Genomic DNA, 20,107 nt, shown 5'->3' on the forward strand with positions numbered 1-20,107 from the left:
CAGCTGCGAAGTGGTATCTCACTGTGGTTCTGATTTGCATTTCCTTGATGATTCATGATATGGAGCACCTTTTCATGTATCTGTTGGCCATCTGTATGTCTTTTTTTTTTTTAATATTTATTCCGTTCCTCAATTTTTCAATCAGATTATTTGGGTTTTTTTGCTGTTGAGTTGTATGAGTTCCTCACATACTTGGGAAATCCACCTCTTACCTGATATATGGTTTCTAAATATTTTCTGTCATTTCATAAGTTGCATCATCATTTTGCTGTTTTCTTTGCTGTGCAGAAGGTTTTCAGTTAGACATAGACCTACTTATGTATTTTTGCTTCTGTTGCTTGTGTCTTCAGTGTCCAACCACCTACCTCCCAAAAAACTGGTTCTAAAACCAGTGTCAAGGAGTTTTCCCTGATGTTTTCTTCTAGGAGTTTTATGGCTTCATGTCTTATATTTAAGTCTTTCATCGATTTTAAGTTCATTTTTAAGAAGATTTTATTTATTTATTTGACAGACAGAGATCAACAAGTAGGCAGAGAGGCAGGCAGAGAGCAAGGGGGAAGCAGGCTCGCTGCTGAGCAGAGAGCCTCATGTGGGGCTCGATCCCAGGACCCTGGGATCATGACCTGAGCTGCAGGCAGAGGCTTAACCCACTGAGCCACCCAGGCACCCCGATTTTACATTCATTCTGCAAGTAGTGTAAGACAAGTATCCAGTTTTAAGCTTTTGCGTGTGGATACTCGATTTCCCCAGAACCACTTCTTGAGAAGATTATCTTTTCTTCCTTCGAGTCTTCCTGCCTCCCTTGTCAAATATTAGTTGGCTGTATATGCATGGGTTTGTTTCTGGATTCTTGAGTCTATTCCATTGATCGGCGTGTTTTGCCATCCAGTTTTGATTACTACAGCTCTGAAGTGACAGTTTAAAATCAGGGAATGTCTGGCTTTGACATTGGTTTTCTGTTTTCTCAAGATTACTTTGGCTATTCAAGGTCTCTTATGGTTTCATACCAATTTTACGATCATTTTTTCCTATTTCCATGAAAAAAATGCCATTAAAATTTTGATAGGGATTGCATTGACTCTGTAGATGACTTTGGGAAGTAGGGACATTTTTGCAACATTCATTCTTCCAGCCTACAAACACAAGATAGCTTTCCATTAATTTGTGTCTTTTTCAGTTTCTTTAAGCTGTGTCTCACAGTTTTCAGTGTATAGATTGTTCACTTCTTTGGTTACATTTATTCTTAAGTATTTTTTTATTGTTTTTGAAGGTATTGTGAATAGGATTGTTTTCTTTATTTGTCCTTCAGATACTTAATGTTAATGCATAGAAATGCACCTGATTTTTGTGGGTTGATTTTGTGTCCTGCAAGATTATGAAATTTATGTTTTAGTTCTAACAGTGTTTTGGTGGTTTCTTTAAGGTTTTCTATATATAAGATCATGTCATCTGCAAAAAAAGATAATTTTACTCCTTCCTTTCCAATTTGGTGATCTCTCTCTCTCTCTCTCTCATGTCACTGCTGTGGCTAGGATTTCTAGTGCTATGATGAACAGTAGTAGTGAGAATGGTCATCCTTATCTTGTTTCTAATTTTATTTTATGACCTACATTTTTCTTATTTTAAGAAAGAGCTCTTAGTTTTTCACAGCTTTTTTCGTATATGGCCTTCAGTATGTTGAAGGATGTTACTTGTATACTTTATTTGTTGAAAGCTTTTATCATGAAGGGTGTTGAATTTTGTTAAATGCTTTTCTGCATTGGAAGGATTGTGTAATTTTTTTAAGGTGGTATTATTTTTATTCTTCATTCTGTTAATATAGTCTATAGTGTTTATTGATTTCTGTATATTAAAATGCATCCCAGACAGAAATCCCACTTGATCATGATGTATGATCCTGTTCATATGTTGAATTTAGTTTGCTAGAATTTTGTTGAGAATTTTCGCATATATATTCACCAAGGATATTGACCTTTGGTTTTCTTTTCACATAGTGTCCTTGTCTGGCTTTGACATCAGGGTGATGCTGGCCTTGTAAAATGAGTTTAGGAGTGTTCCCTCCTCTCCAATGTCTTTTGGAAGAGGTTGAGAAGAATTGGCATTACTTTTTTAAATATTTGGTAGAATTCATCAATGAAACCATTTGGTCTTGGGCTACTTTGTGGGAGGGTTTTGATTCTTCTTCAGTATCCGTGGTCATTATTGGTTTGTTCAGGTTTTCTATCTCTTTTTGCAATCTTGGTAAGTTGTCTATTCCTAGGAATTTATCTATTTCTTCTAGGTTATCTGATTTCTTGGTGTATAATTTTTCTTAGTAGCCTCTGTGGTCCTTCCTATTTTGTGGTATTAGTTAGAATGTCTTTTTTTTTCATTTATAACTTTGCTATTTGAGTCCTCTTTCTTCTCTCCTTGGTTAATCTAGCTGTCAACTTTATCTTTTAAAAAAACCAACTCTCAGTTTTACTGATTTTTTAAAAATTTCTTCTTTGTTTTTTGTTTTCCTTCCTACTGCTAACTTTGAGCTTAGTTTGTTCTTTTTTCTAATGACTTGAGATGTAAAGTTAGGTTGTTTATTTGAGATCTTTCTTTTTTTTAACATATGCATTTATTGCTATAACCTCTTAGAACTGCTTTTGCTTTATGGCATAAGTTTTTATATATTATATTTTTATTTTCATTTGTCTCAAGATACTTGCTTTTTTTTTTTTTAAGATTTTATTTATTTATTTATTTGACAGACAGAAATCACAAGTAATGAGAGAGGCAGGCAGAGAGAGGAAGAAGCAGTCTCCCTACTGAGCACAGAGCCTGATGCGGGGCTTAATCCCAGGACTCTGAGATCATGACCTGAGCCGAAGGCAGAGGCCTTAACCCACTGAGCCACCCAAGAATCCCTCGAGATACTTTCTGATTTCCCTTTATATTTATTGACCCACTGGTTGTTCAGGAATGTGTTGCTTAATTCCCCCACTTTTGTGAGTTTTTCAGTTTTCCTCCTGTTATTGATTTCTGGTTTTATACCATTGTGATTTAAAAAAGATATGATTCCAATCTTCTTAAATTTGTTAAGGCTTGCCTGGTGACCCAAAATACAGTCTATCCAAATGCACTTGAGAAAGATCTATATCCAACATCTGTTGGATAGAATGTCCTGTTTATGTCTGTTAGTTCTATTTAGTCTATATTGTTATTCAGGTCAAGGGAAACTTGTTTTGCCATGAAATTGGGTGACATATCTAATGTGGCAATAATGAGATGTGGCCATTTTGATGGGAATAGCTGAGGTCAGAAACGGAGAGACTTGGTTTTATTCTTGACTCCATGTTCTACTTGAGAGGCACTGAGCAGTTACTTGATGTCTATAGACCTACCTCCATCACCACAATTTCTTTGGCATGTGGGTTCTTTCATGGGATGCTACCATGAGGGCTTTCCTGAGGGCTACCATGGCAATGAGTGAGGCATTCTATAGGTGTACAAAAACAGTTCTGGCTGAGGCGCTGAGAACAAGGACGCAGGGGAAACAAATGTCCTCATTTTTCTCTTCTCTCACCCTTCCATCTCCATTACTACTCACTGCCTTGGCCAAACCCAACAAGAAGCCAAGGGACAAGGAAGGAAAAAGAAAGGGTGGGGAGAGGGGCAGTCTATACAAATATCCAGTATAGGTGTCCTAGGTGCCTTATGGATGGATAGAAATCGATATTATTTTTGTTATTTTTTAAGTTTCAGAATCCTAAAGTCAATTTTTCAAAAAAGGAAAGGTCAAACTTCCCATATATAAGAAAACCAGACCATGTGTTAAGGACCACAGCCCCTGGCTTTCCTGTTGCTCTCTTCTCTCATCCACAGATGAAAGCATGCTAAAGGAAAATTAGTTACATACTGAAAGTTTGAGGAAAGTTTGTGAGAAGCGTAGTTGAAATAGTTTTGTGATCTTCCTGCTTGTGTAAATACAATATGCCCCCCGGCCCCCGAGAGTGTCTCTGTGTGTCAAACAAGTTCCTCCACTCCAACTAAACCGACCTGTCAGTGTAGCCAGACGCTAGGTAAACAAGTCTGACAGAAGCTGTGGTAATGACAACATGGAAGGCCATTTATCTTCTGCTATGATGACTGCATCACCAGTGTGTGCACCTTGAGTCGTTTTTCCTGAAGTGAGGATTCCAGCGGACCATTTGATACAGCCACACTCTCTGCCCTGTACCCATCAATGACCAGCAAGTGATGACAGGTCACTATTCCATTCTAAGCTCGAGAGCCAGACTTGTGTAGTCAATGCAGATTTCTCCTAGCTCAGAGATGAGTCACTATGCAATAAGCGTAAGTGAGTTACACATGGGATCCGATGAGTGTAGCCATTTGCATGCATAGCCCTCTCCTGCCTCCTGTTCTCACTCTTTCTCTGTTCTCCGTTTCTCCCCACTGCCTCAGATTTTTGCCTTCCTCACCTTTTTCTTTCCATAGAGTCATTACTTTGTGATTCCCACCCGTGGATCCAGGTAGATTGGATCAGCACATCCAAGCAAACAGCCCAGCCTTTGAAGGGTGGAGCATATTTCCTGAGCCCAGAAGAGAACCAGGTTAGATTCTAGAGCAGATCACTTTTCCTCCTTGAGACAGTAACTGATATAGCCTCCAGTTTTGATGACCTAAGACCTTGGATGTAGGTTCTTGGTTACTTAGTCCACAAATTACCTTCTTCTGGTGGCTCAACTCATCACAGTTATGCCAGATACTGTCCAGTTCTGTTCCCTCAGGAACTGATGTTTGAATCCTTCCCATGCCCACCCCTTACTCAACTGCTGAATGAGCCAGAGAGAAAGTATTTCTAATTGGATTCCTGTTTTGATAAGATTTTACCTGTTGCCTTTAAAATAAACACATAAAGGACTTCCTCTCCTCCTGCTTTTCCAACTTGTAGCAAAAAGAATGAAAAAAATACCACACACAATGAGAGGAACAAGACAGGGGAAGGAGGTGTTCTCTCAACAATAAGAAATGTCTCAGCAACTATAACTTAATTTAGAAATATATGGGTAATTCCAAAGAGGGAAAGTTTTAGTAGGAAGCATGTTTCTTCTAAAAGCAGCAGTTGTCTTTATGTAATGGATATGCACAAGAACTTTTTGTCATCCGTGCCTAGAGCTATTTGCTTCAATTATCTTCTTGGATTTCAACTTACCTCCTCTTCTTCCCTTGAGAGCGAGAACATTTTTTATTAAAAAGGAGATCCAGTTTCCTTCTCATGTATCAGGTGCCTATCCTGTCACAGAAGAAAAGTGTCTATAAAGAGCCTCCTTTGCTGGAGTGGGTGTAGGATCCTCACTCGGATAAGATTAAGCTTGAGTGTCAGTCACACCCTTAGAGCAGTATTTCTCAACCCAATTTGCACATTAAGATCACCTGGGGGAGTGTGAAAAGGGGTGGTGTATCTATACACACTGATTACCTGGGCCTCACCCTGGAGAATCTGATTTAATTGGTCTGAGGACCAGATATCCGTAGGTTTTAAAAGTTCCTTAGTGGTTCTAATGTGCACCCAGGTTGAGAATTACTGCCTTAGAGCTTTAAGAAGTCTGCCCATGACTGGCTTTGTTGCCCTATTGACTAGGTAGCTTTCTTCTGAAATTTGAAAGGAGATTCTTGAAATTGTTTGCCTATCTACAGCCTGATGATGTCCAACCCCAAAGGAGAAAGGGATGTAACACCTGAAGCCTACGAGGGCCAGAATTCTGCAAAGTTAAATATTTGAATCTGAATATTGGAATACTGGTCAAACTGTGATGATGCTTCCTTCCCTCCTTCCCCACCCCACCACCATATATATGCTTGCTTGTGTGTGCCTACATACATACATACACACACAATGACATACCGTGGTTCTACAAATGCACACCACTTTTGGCCCACCTGGCACAAAGCACTGAAGCAGTTAATTTCTATTTGTCAAAATGGTCTTCCTGCCCTTACTGGGGTGCAGGTGGCCTTCTTACGGTCAAGTTGTTTTCCATCTCAAGTTGTTTGTTTGTAATTCCAACACAGGTTCCCATAGAAACAGTGTAAATATGGTGATAAATTTCCAAAGTCACCTCTGTATAGCCTGTTAACCCATAATACATCGAAACCAAAGCACACAAAAAAATTCTAGGGCAATCACTATGGATTTAAAGCACTAACAGCATGTGTCCACCCTGCTGGATTACTAATACACCAAAATGTTCCTTGAAAGAATAAGGGCACAGGCAGGAAGAGTAACATAGAATGGCAATGATACAAAAAAAGGAGAGAAAAATGAGTCAAACTCAAGGGTGAGAGCAGGCTTTGGAGACCAAGAAAAGAATGAGCATAAGCACTAAGTTTTAAGATCTAAGGGGTAGGCTGAGGTAGATGTAAGTGAGGTGGTATAATGGGGGTTGCCTATTTAGTAGATCATTGACATTCACAAGGAGACATTGGCAATCTTAAAAATTCCTGACTGTGTAAACAGGGAACTCTTTATGGAGGCTGTGGGTTTCTTCCAAATTACATGCCCATAGGAATTTTCTCTGATTTTTATGAATATCTTGGTACCTTTGGTCATGTTTTCAATTTAATAGAAATTGAATTCTTGCTTGCCATTTTTTCACAAAGAAATAAAGTGTTACCAGGAAGTGGTGGAGAATGCAATGAACTAAAAGCAGATGCTCCATCTCACCTCCAACCAAAGGCTTCCAGGATGTGCTGCTTGCCAGTTCTCTATTTTTGTTCAAGAAGTAAGGTATTTACATAGACTATCCTGATTTTATCCTGGAAGTACTAGTTAATGTAATAAGACAAGGAAATGTAAGTTATATAGATTTAAGAAGGAAGAAATAAAATTATCTTTGTTCACAGAAGATGTAATTATCTATGCAGAAAACCCCAAAGGATTGGAACTAATAAACAATTATGGCAAGATTGCAGGGTACGAGGTTAATATACAAAAGTTAGTAGCTTTCTTATATATAAAAAATGAACAATTGGGATTTGAAATTAGAAAAATACCACCATTTCTACTAGTGGCAACAAATTTTAAATATTTATGTACAAATTGAACAAAATATGTACAGGATCTATATGAGGAAAACTGTAAAACCTTGATGAAAGAAATCAAAGAAGATCTAAAGAGAGATGTATTCTATGTTCATGGATAGGAAGACCTGACATTGTTAAGATGTACTTCTCAACTTTATCTGTAGATTCAACATAATCCCAGTCATAATTTTAGTAAATTATTTTGTGGGTGTCAATAAACCGAATTTAAAGTTTACATGAGAAGGCAAAAAAAAAAATAGCCAACACAATACTAAAGAAGAAGAGCAAGCTCAGAGGAGTGAAACAACACAACTTTTAGACTTACTATGGAGAGATGCTAATCAAGACAGTTTGGTATTGCCAAAAGAACAAATCAATAGATCAATAGGACAAAATGGCCCAGAAATATACCCACACAAATTCAGTCAACGATCTTTAACAAAGGAATTAAGGCAATTCAGTAGAGATAGGATATTCTTTTCAATAAATGATGCACATCACATGCAAAAATTCAATGTGGATCCAGACCTTTCACAAAAGCAACTCAAAATGGATCATGGACTTAAATGTAAAAAACAGTACTTCTGGAAGATACCATAGGAGAAAATTTAAGTGTGCTTGAGTTTGGTGATGACTTTTTTGACAGAACATTGAAAAAACATGACCCATGGAAAAGAAAAAGTTGATCACAGATTTCATTACAATTTAAAACTTCTGCTCTATGAAAGACCCCATTAGGAGAATGAAAAGACAGTCCACAAACTTGGAAAAATCTTTGCCAAACATGTGTTTTGTGGAACTTGTATCTAAAATACACAAAGAACTCTTCAAACTCAGTAAGAAAACAAACAACTCAGTTAAAAATGGACAAAAGATCCAAAAAAACACTTCACCAAAGATGTTTAGATAACAAATATTTAGTATTTGTTTAGTAGGAATATGAATATGAAACATAGACATATGAAATATGTATATGAAAAGATCCTCCACATTACATGTCATTAGAGAACCGTAAGTTGGAACAACCATGAAATACCACTACACACCGATTAGAATGGCTAAAATCCAAAGTGGCTTCAAAAATCATAAGTGATCAAAAATATGGATGAGAATAGCCTGCTATGTTAGTACTCCAAATTAAATGCATGTTTGAAGATGTGCTAGCAGTGGGACATGGAAGAGGAACTCTCTATGGGACCAAGCTGTGAGTCAGTCAGAAAAAGGAAGAAAGATTTGCCTGGCTGAAAAAACCAAAAGTTACAAAGTTTTAAAATAGAATGAGGGGCAATTTTTAAGATGTCAATCACTCTATCTCCAGGTAAAGTCCAGATCAGTTCATTGCAAATAAACTAAAATCATCTCACTTTCTATGCCCAGTAGATGTCTTCTGCATGGATGTACATTGGACTGTGCTCTAGAGATTGAGGGAGACAAAATGGTCAATGACATTTGCAGGTGAGTAAGAGAAGACAAGTACACCAATAACTAGATTTGATAAAAGTTATAGAAGAGGATTCTCTAGAAAGAGGGAGACTGGGGAGGAAATAAATGGAAGATTTTGGGAGAGGGACATTTTGGAAGGGTCTTGAAGAATTCGTAGAATTTTTACAGGAGATCAGACAAGGTGACAGTCCAAGTCAAGAGAGCGTTGTGAGCAATCAACCAGATCAAGAAGGACAAATGTTAAGTGATGCAATTTGGCTGGAGTGGGCATAAACAGAGTGATAATGGAAAGTGTGGCTGAAGGGCAAGATTTGAACATTATGTGGAGAATCCTGAATGTCAGACTAAAGCATTTGCACTTAATTCAGTAGGCATTTATCAAGCATTAAGCTCTGGACAGAACTCTAAAATTGTCCTTTTCTCTGTCCTTGGGCCTGATGTTGATGGAAAATTTGCTTTCTTCCCATATATATCTACATTTCTTCTCTTGTTCTCCCCTTATGCCATCCTCCTTCTCTCCTTTCTCACTCTGTTCCTGATGAATTTCAGATCTTCCTGCCTACTCCCCTCCCTTTAGCAGGGAGCAATGTCTGTGGCCTAAATTAATTCCATTCCATTAAAAATCCTATTTGTAAGGATTTTTTTCTGGACTGTTTCTAACAGCATCACCTAACATAAGCCACTAAATAAATAGCTCTCTGACGTCTGGCTTTTTTTTTTTTTTTTCTGTTTCTCAAGTCACCAGGTTAACAACTCCATCAAGAGATGAAAAAGCTTTTGCTCTGTGGTTATGAGATGACAGATAACGTTGGTGTGCCCCAAAGTAGAGGGGTTCTCATAATTTGCTGGAGGGTGATAGTTAATGCAAATCTAAAAATAAAACATAGCCAGGCAGCCTCAGGTACAGCCCTCACCAAAAGCAAACAAGCTTTTAGTAGGCATGTCATTATCCCTACTTTATTTATTCTGCAAGCATTTATTGAGCATCTACTCTGTAGCAATTACTGTGTAGGTTTAAGGGATAGAATTATAAAAGACAGTGTTTCTACATAGCTCACATCCTGAAGGGAAAAAAAAAGAAAACATAGCAATGTAATAAGTAATACAGAACTGTGCTTTCCAAATTTATTGTGTATACCAAATCACCCAGGGATCTTGCTAAAAGTACATTTTCATTCAGTAGGTCTGGGGTTGGGTTAGTCTGCATTCTTAACCTGAGGCACCCCAACGATGCTTATTCTATTGGTTCTGGACCACATCTGGAGAAGCAAAAATCTAGAGAAGTTCCCAGGGACATTGGAGCAAAGACACCAATGAGTTTTCTTTTTAATGTGAACTCTCTCAAATAAAAAGAGTTATTTCAGAAAAAAGAAACATTAACATTATATCAAAAACTGATGATTAGTATATCTTTGCTAATTGAATTTAAATAAGAAAAGAAAGAAAGAAAGAAAGAAAGAAAGAAAGAAAAGGAAAGGAAAGGAAAAAGAAAAATGAAACCATAAAGAGGCTTGGAAAAACAGAAATAATGGTAAACCTTAAAAAATTATAAAAATCAGTTGGCAATTACTGACTGTAAAAATAATGAACAATTTTTATGGCTTTAAAAAAAGGTTAAAACTAAAAATCTAAGCAACAATAAGAAGATGGAGAAGAGGGGCGCCTGGGTGGCTCAGTAGGTTAAAGCCTCTGCCTTTGGCTCAGGTTGTGATTCCACGGTCCTGGGATCGAGCCCCACATCGGGCTCTCTGTTCAGCGGGGAGCCTGCTTCCCTTCCTCTCCCTCTGCCTGCCTCTCTGCCTACTTGTGATCTGTCAAATAAATAAATAAAATCTTAAAAAAAAAAAGAAGATGGAGAAGATATACGCAAAGAATGAAGTAAGTGAAGGTTCTGATTGAATTTAGAAGGATACAAATACTGACAAGTATTTGACTTGTTGGAAAAGTTATACTTAAATATGAAGGTTAAAAGAGTTAAAAATGTACTACTTGTTAGAACAATTCAACAGCATCTAAGGGAAGACTTCATTATCAGATTCCTCACACATATCATCCATAGTATTTAGGATATAAGAAAACTTATGATACATATGAAGAAATAGGAAAATGTCACCCATAGTCAAGAGAAAAATCAAGTGACAAATATAATCAATGAACCAGATGTTGCAGTTAGTAGATAAGACTTTAAAGCAGCTATTATAAATATGTTCAAGGCCTTGAAAGATAATATCATGAAGAATGAACAATGGGGAGTTGCAGCAAAATGGAAACCATAAAAATGAACTGAATGGAACTTAAAGAAATGCAAAGTACAATATCTGATCTTAAGAAAATTTACTGGCAGGACTTACCAACAAATGAGTTTGCAGAAGAATGGCTCAGGAAATTTGAAAACTCATAAACAGTAATTATCGAATCTGAGAAAAAGAGATTGTTAAAAAAATACCACAATCTCAATAGCGTGTAGAATAATATTAAATGGTTTATCATAAATGTAATTGGATCCCAGACGGAAAGGAGAAAGAGAATGTGGGAGGGGGTGGGGGGGAAAGAGAGCCTATCTGAAGAAATCATGGCCAAAGTTTTTCATTTACATGATAAATGTAAATTTAAAAATCCGAGAAGCTCAGCAAATCCTAAGCAGGATAACAACAAAAGAGACACATATAGGTCCATTAAGTCAAACTAATGAAAACCAAAGATTAAAAAAGAATTGTGAAAGCAGGTATAGGAAAGAAGGCACATTATATACAAGGAAACAATGGTACTAATGATGTCCATCTTCTAATTAAAAAAATAAATAACGTAATCAGGAGACAATGGAGGAACTTTTCAAGGACTGAAAGCAAAAAACTGTCAACCCCAAATTTTTTATCTAGCAAAATATTCAAACACTGAGGTGAGTTCAAAAGACATTTAGATTTTTTTAAATGAGAAGATCATTAACAGTAGATAAAGGAATATCTAAAAGTATTTCTTTAGATTGGAAGAGAATAACATAAGCTGGAAACTGAAATCGAACACCAGAAATAATCAATACATGGTACATATGAAAGGCCAATGTCAGCTCAGTGACAGATGCCAAGATGGAATTAGACATACCTAAGATTTCTTGGGGGAGATGCTTGTGAAGGGGAAGGGAAAGTGAAGGGAGGAATTGGGAGCGCTTCAGAGAACAATGTAGGTCTGACACCTGGGCAAGAGGAGAGGGGGAAAGATGGGGGCAGTGTGGGAGAAGACTTTCTTTTAAGATTTTATTTATTTTATTTAAGAGAGAGAGAGGGAAAGCATGAGCAAGTGTGAGCGGGGGAGGGGTAGAGGGAGAGGGAGAGAGAATCCCAAGCAGACTCAGCACTGAGCACAGAGCCAGACATAGAAATCATACAGGCAACCATGAGATCATGACCTGAGCCCAAACCAGAAGTCCTTGGCTTAACTGACTGCACCACCAAGGCACCCTGAGAAAAGGCAGCTCTGAAAAAATCTTGACCAGGCCAATTAGAATCTCCAGAACAAAGACTGCCCATGAGAGGAGTCCCAGGTCAGGCAAGAATGGCCTAGCTCTAGTACCTCTGCTGTGCTCAGTCACTGGCTGAAAGCAGTCTGGGGCCTGCGGTCTCAACATGAAAGCTGCGGCAGACCTTCATGGGCAGCTCTGGGAAGCTGTCCATCAGCTACTCTGCTCCCAGCGGGTTTCTTGAAGGGGGATCCAGGCAGCACACCTTTATGAATGCCAATAGACTATGTATTTATTTTTTTCTCTTTTTAAAAAGTCATATGACTCTTTAAAGTAGGAATGAAAACACTATAATGTGGGGTTTATCATGTAAGTCGATGAAATGTAAATGACAACGATCACACAAAGGAGGAGGAGGTAAGTGGAACTATACTGTCGCAGAAGTATTCTACTTTATATGAAGTAGTACGATATTAACTCTAAATAGTTGTGGTGAGTCTAAGATGTATATTTGTAGTAGAGCAACCACAAAAAATAAGACAAAGTAGTACAACTACAAAGCCAATAAAGGAATTAAACTGAAGCAGTGCACACACACACAAAATAAAGCCAAAGGCAAGAAGGAAGACATGAGGAACAAAAAACAGATGGACAAGGGGTGCCTGGGTGGCTCAGTTGCTTAAGCATCTGACTCTTGGTTTCAGTTCAGTTTATGATCTGAGAGTCCTAAGATCGAGCCCCATGTAGGGCTCTATGCTCAGTGCAGAGTCTACTTGTCCCTCTCCCTCCCCCTCTGCCCACTCCCACATGTGCGCTCTCTTTATATAAAATAAATAAATAAAATCTTAAAAAAATAGATGGATAAGTAAAAAAAAAATAGCAATTGACACACCTAAATCTAATCATATTTATAATTATATTCAGAGTTAAGAGACTAAACATTCCAACTAAAAGACAGGGATGGTCAGACTGAATAAAAAAAAAAATGAAGACCTCCACATATTCTGTCTATAAGAGACACACTATAAATGTAGTTTATACTACATTTACTACATGTAGTTTATACTACATGTACTTGGACTGAAAGTAACAAGATGGATAAAGATATATCTTGCAGACGGTAAGCATAAGAAAATTGGAGTGGCTAAATTACTATCAGACAAATAGATTTCAAGACAAGGAGTACTACCAGAAATAAAAAGATACATGTAATAATAATAATAATAATAAGTTTCAATTAATGAGGAAGACATAACCACTGTAAATAATTCTCAGAAACTTAAACATATACTTACTTATGGGCCAGCAATCCCACTTATAGGTCATTAACCATGACAATGAAAACATATGTCTACGAAAAAGAAGAATGTATATAGTAATTTTATTCACCATAGCTTAAATTTGGGAACAAATCAAATATTCATCAACTGGAGAAGAGAAAATTTTATACATGGATACAGTGGAATACTATTCAATGAAAAATGAAAAATAAAAAAACTGCTGATATATGCAACAACACGGATAAATTTCACGTTATGCTAAGCAAAGAAACCAGAGATCAGGGAGCACATACTGTGTGAGTCCTTCTATATGGAGTTTTAGAACAGGTAGGACTTACCTAAGCTGAAAAAACAAGTGAACCTCCTAGAGTGGTAGAAATATTCATTACCTTGGTAGAAATTGAGATTATATGGATACGTATGTTTGTTAAAACTCATAAATTGTTTATCAAGGGGAAAAAAGAAATCATAAACAGATACAGTTGTAAAGATATGTAAAAAATGATGTCTGTCCTCAAAGCAAGATTTTTTTTGAGAAAGTAATAAAAAACAAAAGAACACGTAATGACTTCACAAGGAACAAAATCTACCACATGGCAGAACTTCTATGTTTTCTCCTGGTTGGAGTTAGAAACCAATTATTTGGAGGCATTGAATAGTAACATCTCAACACACATGGTGCATTTTTAGCTGATTTTTGTGTATGGTGTAAGACCAGGATCTAATTTCTTTCTTTTGTACATGGATGTCCAGTTTTCCCAACACTGTTTGTTGAAGAAACTATCATTTTCTTAGCGTGTATTCTGGGCATCCTTGTCAAAGGTCAGCTGACCATGCATGTGTGGATCTATTTCTTGCTTTCTATTCTGTCCCATTGGTTTATATGTCTGCCTTTATGGCAGTATCATACTGTTCTGACCAGTGTAGCTTTGTAAACTGTTTTGAAATCAGGGAATGTGATGCTTCCAGTTCTGTTCTTCTTTCTCAAGGCTGATGGGGCTATTCAGAGTCCTTTGTGGTTCCATATGAATTTTAGAACTCTCTTCTCTTTCTGTAAAAAGTGCCCTTGGAATTTTGATAGGGGTTGCACTGAGTCTGAGATTGGTTTGGATAGTACGGACATTCTAACAGTATTAAGTCTCCCAATCCATATGCATGAGGTGTCTCTCCCATATGCTTGTGCTTTCTTATATTTCTTCCAGCAATGTTTTCTCATTTTCTGTGTACTAGTCTTTCACCCCCTTAGTTAAGTTTACTCCTGTTTGATTCTTTCTGGTGCTATTATAAATAAGATTGTTTTCCTAACTTCCTTTCTCAGTTTATTATTACTGTAAAATCCAAGTAAACATCACTTGTAAGAAACATGCCTAAATAAACAACCTCAACCTACCAAAATTTTTTGAAATAACAAAGTGAAAAAAGATTACCCTGCAAATACTAACTGAAAGAAAGCCCATATACCTACAGTAATAGCAGACAAAATAGAATTTAAGGAAAAGTGTTTAATAAGCTATAAGAACAATACTACGTAAGGAAAGAAAAGTCTACCAATAGTAATAGTTAATAATTAAGAGCAAAATGTCATGATATCTGAACTTAAATTCAAATGGTTCATACACACACACACACAAAATAGTCAGAGTGGCACCTGGCTGGCTCAGTCAGTGTGTGACTATTGATCTTAGGGTCATGAGTTTGAGCACCACAATGGGTGTAGAAATTACTTTTAAAAAAATTTAATGGGGATAAATGGCAAATGTTAAAAACTTATAAATCTAAGTGAGTGGAATAGAGGTGTTCGTTTTGCTATTCTACTCATTTCATAACTATTTTTGTTTTTCTATAGTTTTGAAATTTTTCAAAATAAAATACAACTTTACAAAGTAAAAAGTTGGGAGAAATTTACTTGAATAATTCATGAGCTAAAGAGAAAATCAGAAGAAACTGTAAAATATTTAAAATGAAAAGCAAAAGCATTACATATTAAAACCTGTGGAAAACAACTAAGGCAGTATACAAAGGGAAATTCATAGCCTTAAATAAATTAATAAAACAAGAAAGACTTAAAATAAATCCTTATGCTCAAATAGCTAAAAAGCTGAATAACTGAGTAATCCCCCCAACATAAAGTGAAGCAAATAATTAAGATGTGAGCAAATGTTGATGGAATTGAAAACAAACAATAGAGAGATTTAATAAACCAAGGACTTGTACTGTGGAAAATTAAAGAATACAATACCTAGAAAGTCTGAAAGAAAACCAAAAAAGTTCAAATAAGCAATATTAACCAAAAAAACCCTCAAAACCCATAATAACAAGCATAGTAGATATAGTAACAATCATAGTAGATCTATTAACAATCATAGTAGATATATGAAGAATAATACAATAAATGTTTTTATTAAGTTTAAAAACTTAGATGAAATATGTATTTTTTCTAAAAAAACGAACTGCTGAAATTAAGAAGCAATTACCAAAATTAACCTAAGAAAAAGTAGAAAATCTGTATCAACTAACCCGTTAGAGAAACTGAATCAATAATTTAAAGCATAAGCATACATACCACTCTAAAAGTGCCAAATGTGTTACATGAAAGTTTTAGACTTTCAAAGAACAGAAATTCCTATATTTAAAATTTTTTTCAGAGAGTAGAAAAAGAAAGAAAACTTTCTTTTCGTGTGGTCATGTTCATGGTCACGGCCACAGATAACATGGATGTTATAAAGAGCCTAGGCTGAGCCCTAAGGGAAAACAGGGATATTTTCCTATGAAAGACCATACCTGAGCTGAGTCTTAAAAGGTATGTAGGAATTAGCCAGACAAATAAGGACGAGAGTATTGAAATCCTTTATTCCAGCTAAAGATTAGAATTTTATTTTATGTTTTTAAAGAATTTATTTGGGGCATCTGGGTGGGTTCAGTTGGTTAATCATCTGCCTTTGGCTCAGGTCATGATCCCAGTGTTTTCGGATCCAGCCCTGCCATCAGGCTCCCTGCCCCGAGGGGGCCCTCTTCTTCCTTTCGCTCGGCCTACCATTCCTCCTACTTGTGCTCTCTCTCTCTCTCTCTATCAAGTAAATAAGTATAAATTTTTTAAAAATTTTAAAAAATCAAAATTTTATTTATTTATTTGACAGAGAGTGAGGGCATGAGCAGCAGGGAGGAGTAAGGGGAAGGGGGGAAGCAGGCTGCCTGCTGAGCAGGGCACCCGAAGGCTTGGAAATTTAAACCTATATTTTGAAAATGAAGGAGTACAGCTGAAGACTTTTTTTAAAGTAGGAGAAGGTAATATGCTCAGATTCCCATCTTAGAAAGATTATCCTGACAACAATGTGGAAAATGGTTTGGAATGGGCAAATCTGAGCCCAGCCAGTCCCATGTAAGTGAAAGCTGGTTTTTTGTGAAGGTCACCTGTCCCACATCCCTCGGTTAGTAAGTGCTTGGATGGGGCCTGAAACCTGCTTTTAATTATTCCTCTACAGTTTAGACGAAAAGAGCAGACAATGTGCCAAGGAAGGATAAAACTTGCTAGTAAGTAGTTTTAAGTGCGACTCTTTTAAAGCCCACATCTGAGGTCCTTCAAGTCTGACAAGGTCTTCTGAAACCCGAGTGTACAGCAATTTCTGTCATTTCAACCATAGGATCTCATACTTGGAGGGAAGCCCAGAGGCCCCTCTCCCACCCATTACGGGAATCTCTTCCAGAACACACCCAACAGATGGCCTACGGGCCCCTGTGTGGACACTTTTCACCTTCAAAGGGAGCTCCCGGGCCTCCTGTTCCTCTGCTGGTCAGATCTAAACATAGAAAATTCTCTCTCATGTGGAGCCAAGTTCTTCCTCCCTGCATCCATCTGCAATGTCTTTTCCCTGAGTTGTCTTTTCTCAAGGAAAAACCATTAGCCTTAGAGAGAGTAAGCATTAGGACATGCCATCACAGGGCCATCATAAAAGTTATCATGTTTAAAGTATGTCAGTGGGGCGCCTGGGTGGCTCAGTGGGTTAAGCCTCTGCCTTCGGCTCAGGTCATGACCCCAGGGTCCTGGGATTGAGCCTTGCATCGGACTCTCTGCTCAGCGTGGAGCCTGCTTCCCCCTCTCTCTGTGCCTGCCTCTCTGCCTACTTGTGATCTCTGTCTGTCAAATAAATAAATAAAATCTTTAAAAAAATATGCCAATGGTTGTCCAACAATGTGGACATCCTTAATGCCACTGAACGTAAATAGTTTCATGTTGTATGTGCCTCACCACAATTCAAAACTTAAGAAGTCATTTCAAAAAGATGGCAGCATTACACTGTCCAGTTAGAACAACACGGCATGATGCTTTGAACTTTAAACATTGGCGGGTCTTCAAAGTGGCACTGGATTTTTGCTTTGCCTCTTTCTAACTCGTCATTGCTCTCCTCTGGGAATGTTGTCAGAGTTGACTCCCATCCATCTGTCTTTTAGCCAGGGTCTCAGTTTATCTTTGAGAACCAGGTTTTTTTCTCATTGGTTCCCTCTAAATCCTGAAGATTCACTGGATCACATAAAATTGCTTTAAGAAAAATCTAAATTAGGATCCTTAGCTCGGTTATTTCAGGGAAAAAAATAATTATAATACTTTGAAGCCCCAGGAGTCCCACATTGCTCTAACACAGTTCTAGAGGAGGAAAGATTCTTTAAAATCGTGTGTTTCTAAGTGCTAAGGTATTAACCTTTGTAGGAAGAGCTGCATTTTTAAAAGAGGAATCTCAGAGAATATGCATGACCCAAAAGCAATCAATGATAACAGTGACATTATAACTGGCTCATCTTGCTCATCTACTAACCAGTTATCTGGCTGTGAGGCTACTTTCAATTATGGGGTTTAAAAATTTTTTATCTTCATGAGAGGTTTACTTACTATAAAATTTTCTTGCTAAAGAGTGAACCTTAGTTTTTCTGTGGGGACAAAAATCTATCATGACCTCTGCTCATCAGACAGGCCGATCCCTGATGGGCTGCTGCTTCCAGCAGCTAGGACCTTGACCTCATGAGGTCATTGGGTGCCCCACCACCCTCAGCCTCATTAGTTCTGGGGCAGCTGTGTTAGCCACGGCCCCAGGAATGCTCGTTGGTGGTCATTTATAGCTACAGATCACTTGAGTGAGGTTGGATCAACTAGAAGTCATCTAACATAACAACTGACCCCAATTTGGCAGTGTTTTAAAATTCAAGACCTCGAATTACACGCAGCAACGCATTAGTCTCTTCGATGTTCAAGTCTTTTGTGAAAAATACTGATTTTTAAAATTTGATATCAAGTTAGATGACTTACTCCTTTTTTAAAAATTTTTAAAATTTATTTTCAGCGTAACAGTATTCATTGTTTTTGCACCACACCCAGTGCTCCATGCAACCCGTGCCCTCTCCAATACCCACCACCTGGCTCCCCCAACCTCCCACCCCCTGCCCCTTCAAAACCCTCAGATTGTTTTTCAGAGTCCATAGTCTCTCCTGGTTCACCTCCCCTTCCAATTTCCCTCAACTCCCTTCTCCTCTCTAACTCCCCTTGTCCTCCAAGCTATTTGTTATGCTCCACAAATAAGTGAAACCATATGATAATTGGCTCTCTCTGCTTGACTTATTTCACTCAGCATAATCTCTTCCAGTCCCGTCCATGTTGCTACAAAAGTTGGGTATTCATCCTTTCTGATGGAGGCATCATACTCCATAGTGTATTTGGACCACATCGTCCTTATCCATTCGTACTTACTCCTTTTTCATTTATCTTTCCCTTTTATAAATTAATGTATGCACCTCAGAAAAATGAATGTGATTTTCCCATAAAAATCTATATTTTCTTAATTTTTGTAATATTCTTAATAAATCTTGATTTTGTCCAAAACCATATTCTTAAAATATGTCGAACCTAGGACACTTCCCTGTGAGATCTTTGCAGGTGCTGTGTTTTTAAAAAAATCGTTTGGAAACAAATTTTGACTTCTGATATTTGCAGAGCAGCTTGTTTGGACTAACCCTGTCATGAACAATAATTATAAATAATAATAAAACTGTTTAAAATGATGTTTAAGATAAATAAACTGCATACATGAGAGTCCCCCAAAAGTCAGCAAAGTGGAGAAAAGTCTGGTCTTAAAAGCAGAAAGTACATCTTGTGAGATTTGCAAGTTTGCCAGGATTCAAGTTTCAGGTTTCAGGTCTTAACATTCAAGTTTTTAAAACATTTCGAGTTCGTTTTTGTGTATGGCATAAGATAGTGGTTCAGTTTCACTCTTTTGCATGTGGCTGTCTAGTTTTCCCAACACCATTTACTGAGGAGACTGTCTCTTTTCTGTTGTGTATTCTTGGCTCCTGTTTTGTAAATTAACCCACATGTGTGGGTTTATTTCTGAGTTCTCTGTTATTTTCTAGTGATCTATGTGTCTGTTTTTATGCCAGTACCAACCTGTTTTATTTTATTTCATTTTTTTTTTTTAAAGAGAGAGAGATCACAACTAGGCAGAGAGAGAGGGGGAAGCAGGCTCCCCGCTGAGCAGAGAGCCTGATGTGGGGCTTGATCCCAGGACCCTGAGATCATGACCTGAGCCGAAGGCAGAGGCTTAACCCACTGAGCCATCCAGGCACCCCACCCTGTTTTAATTACTATAGCTTTGTAATATAGTTTGAAATCAGGGAGCATGATGCCTCGAGCTTTGTTCTTCTTTCTCAAGATTGTTTTGGCTATCTGGGAGTTTTTGTGTTCCATACAAGTTTTAGGACTACTTGTTATTATTTCTCTGTTGGTTTGTTACTGGTGTATAGAATCACAACAGATTTTGGAATGCCTATAAACAACATTTTGGAGCCAGCTGAAGAAACAGTGAACTCCAAGATAAATCAGTAGAGA

The sequence above is a fragment of the Lontra canadensis genome, unplaced genomic scaffold (assembly GCF_010015895.1).
Source record: "Lontra canadensis isolate GAN:19392208 unplaced genomic scaffold, GSC_riverotter_1.0 scaffold98, whole genome shotgun sequence".
In the NCBI taxonomy this organism is placed as follows: Eukaryota; Metazoa; Chordata; class Mammalia; order Carnivora; family Mustelidae; genus Lontra; species Lontra canadensis.